Source organism: Numida meleagris, chromosome 3 (genome assembly GCF_002078875.1).
Source record: "Numida meleagris isolate 19003 breed g44 Domestic line chromosome 3, NumMel1.0, whole genome shotgun sequence".
In the NCBI taxonomy this organism is placed as follows: domain Eukaryota; kingdom Metazoa; phylum Chordata; class Aves; order Galliformes; family Numididae; genus Numida; species Numida meleagris.
In genome coordinates, this window is record NC_034411.1 from 62,822,530 (window position 1) to 62,825,531 (window position 3,002).

General features: G+C 45.6%; 1 long non-coding RNA gene across 1 annotated transcript; it reads right to left on the reverse strand.

The window, feature by feature from the left end:
- LOC110395947 lies at window positions 2,657-3,002 on the reverse strand. The gene is made up of 2 exons (XR_002436703.1): window positions 2,912-3,002; window positions 2,657-2,719 (listed from the first exon to the last, which is right to left on the reverse strand). It is a non-coding gene; the product is annotated as an uncharacterized LOC110395947 (long non-coding RNA).

Consider the following 3,002-nt stretch of genomic DNA (forward strand, 5'->3'; position numbering starts at 1 on the left):
CCTGGATGGTGGCAAATGCCCTGTAGGGGTTGTTACAGCAATGGAAGTAGAGCACATGGCAGCACAGAGGCAAATCCATCTGGGCTGCTGCACAGTGGAAAGATATTTCTGCCTGGGTAGAGAACGCGGTTGTAAAGGTATGTCACATAGCTGCTCATGCACACAAGAGTCGCACCACTGAAAAGCTTCAAAACAACCAGCAGGTAGACTGAGCTGCTGAGACTGAAGAGGCTCAGGTAGATCAGGACAGGAAACATAAGGATGAACTACTTCTAGCTCAGAGGGCCCATGACACTTCAGGTAATCAAGGAAGAGATGCAACCTACAGGTGGACTCAAGGGATGTATTGACCATGGATGCTATTACACAAGTTATCCATGAATATGAAAAGTGCTGTAGTTAAGCAAGCCAGAAAGATAAAGCCTCTTTGGTACAGAGGACGATGGCTGGAATAAAAATACAAAGAGACCTGGCAGGTGGATTACATCACAGCCTCCCTATGGCAAATACCACGCACTTACAATGGTGGAAGCAACTCCCAGATGGCTGGAAACATACCCAGCGCCCCCACACCACTGCCCAAAAAACTATCTTGGGTCTTGAAAAGCAAGTCTTGTGGTGATGTGGTACCTCAGAAAGAATTGAGTCAAACAATAGGATTCATTTCTGAGACAACCTCACAACCACCAGAGCCAAAGAGCATGACATTGAGTGGGTATATCACATCCCCTATCAGGCATCAGCCTCTGGAGAAATCAAATGACACAAGGGACTGTTAAACACTACATTGAGAATGATGGGTACTGGGACATTCAGACATTGGGAGATGCATTTAGTAAAAGCCATCTGATTAGTCAACGCTCAAGTACCTATGAATCAAGACGGTCCTGCCCAATCCAACCTTCTGCATACTGTAGAAGGGGATAAAGTCCAGGTGGTGCACTTAAAGAACACGCTGGGCAAGACAGTTTGAGTTATTGCAGGCTCAGGCACATACAAGCCTGTTCATGGTATTGCTTTATGCTCAGGGACCTGGGAGCACACGGTGGGTAACACAGAAGGATGGGGATGCCCATTGTGTACTTCAAGGGAATTTGATGCTGAGTGAGAACAGACAATAATTTGAATTATATGTTAAACTGCTAGATAATACCGTATGACAGCATTAGTGTAGTTGTTACATGCCTTGTAAACAGTACTAAAATAAGAATCATCAAAGAAAAAAATAATTCTAATAGAAACAGAACGAACTTCGGCACACAGTAACCCCATACTGTAAGTTATCCCTCCTGCACTGGAGGACAGTTAGGACAGATGGAGTTCATTTGTTTCATGACTTTGGACTTCAAAGACAATTTACATAGATGTCCCATAGACTATGGGAATTATATATGTGAACATCAAAAATATAGATGATGGCAATTAGTCAGGATGTGTAGAAAATTATAGGGCCTGAACATAACGTAAGCGGTACGGAATAAGGGATGGATTTTGTCTTACTTTCAGCTGCGCTAGAGTCATTTTTCTCCATAGTGTTTGGTAAGATGCAGTGTTTTGGTTTTAGGAGAAAAACAAAGCTGATAACATACTAATGTTACTAGTTGCTACTGAGTAGTTCTGTACAGAGTCAAGGAAATTTCGGTTGACAGTTTCTGTTGTCCAGAAAGAGAGTGGAGTGGGGAGGCACAAGGAGCTGGGAGGGGACAGAATCGGGACAGCTGATCTAAACTGGGTAAAGGGAAATTCCATATCACAAGACTATGTGTGGAAAGAGAGTTGGAGACGCTGGGCAGCAGGCAGTGAGTGGTGAACAATTGCTTGAGCCACACATGTTAAGCGCATATACATTTATATCTGTCATAACCATTATTCTGTTATTCCATCCTATATTTCTCTATCTTAGTAAAGAGTTGCTATCTCAACCCAAGAGTTCTGCTTCATTATTTTTCCCTATTCTCTCCCCTCTCCCAAGGGGAAGGGAAGGAACAATGTGCTGCTTACTTACCTGTAGGGGTAAACCACAACACGTCTGAGAATCAAAATAACCAGATAAGATAATCAGAGCAACACCCCCACAGAAGGGGCAACAGAATCAGGTTCACAATAGGAAGAGGTGGGATAAACCAACAGTAGATAAATCCTCCCTCACGGGTGGTGGGGATCGAGCACACACACTCAAGCACTCCACATTAAAAGAAACCAAAGCCAAGGAAACAACCATCATTAGGATAGCATACCTGCAAGCAGTCTAAGCCTGCTTTACACAGAACATGAAGTCAGATTTGCAGAGGAGCCCAAACCCAGAACAAACTATATGGCCTGAAGGAAAAAGCCACTGCAATACTGAGATCTCGAAAGACTGAAAGGCTCCTCCCATCCTTAAGGAAAATGAAAAGACTTGGTGAGCCAATTCTCCAGTCAGAAAAAAGGAGCATAAGCGCAAGTAAGACTTAAAGTAAGAGTAAGCACATAAGATGTAGTAGAATAGCTGCAGACACAAACACGACTTCAACATCAAGATAAAATAACTTTTAGTAGCAAGACTCTACATGATTTACGTGAATTAACAAGGCTCAAATATTTCTTGAAAACATGACAAATCAGCAGATTACTCTGCCTAATCCCATAGAAGTGGCAGTCTCCAGCTTCCTCATCTTCTTCCTGCGCATTCCTGCCTCCCGGTTCCACACGCGGCTCCCTCCGTCTTCTGAGGCGGCTCCTGAAAAGGAGGGAAGGAAGGCAGGCACCGTTAGACCCGACCAGCTCCAACTCCGCCACCCGAAGGAACGAGGGAACCCAGCGTCCCGAGGGAGCTCGCACACGAGCGCCCAGCCAAGGAAGACCTTGCACCCCCCACCCCCAACTCGTCCCAGCAAAAATAAGAACCAGCACTTTGAGCAGCTTCTCTCACCACACGGACGCGCTGCGGAGTTCCACACGGCGCTGCAGCGGGCCGCAGAGTCGGGCAGCCTGGGCAAACGGGGCTGGGCACGCAAAGCGGC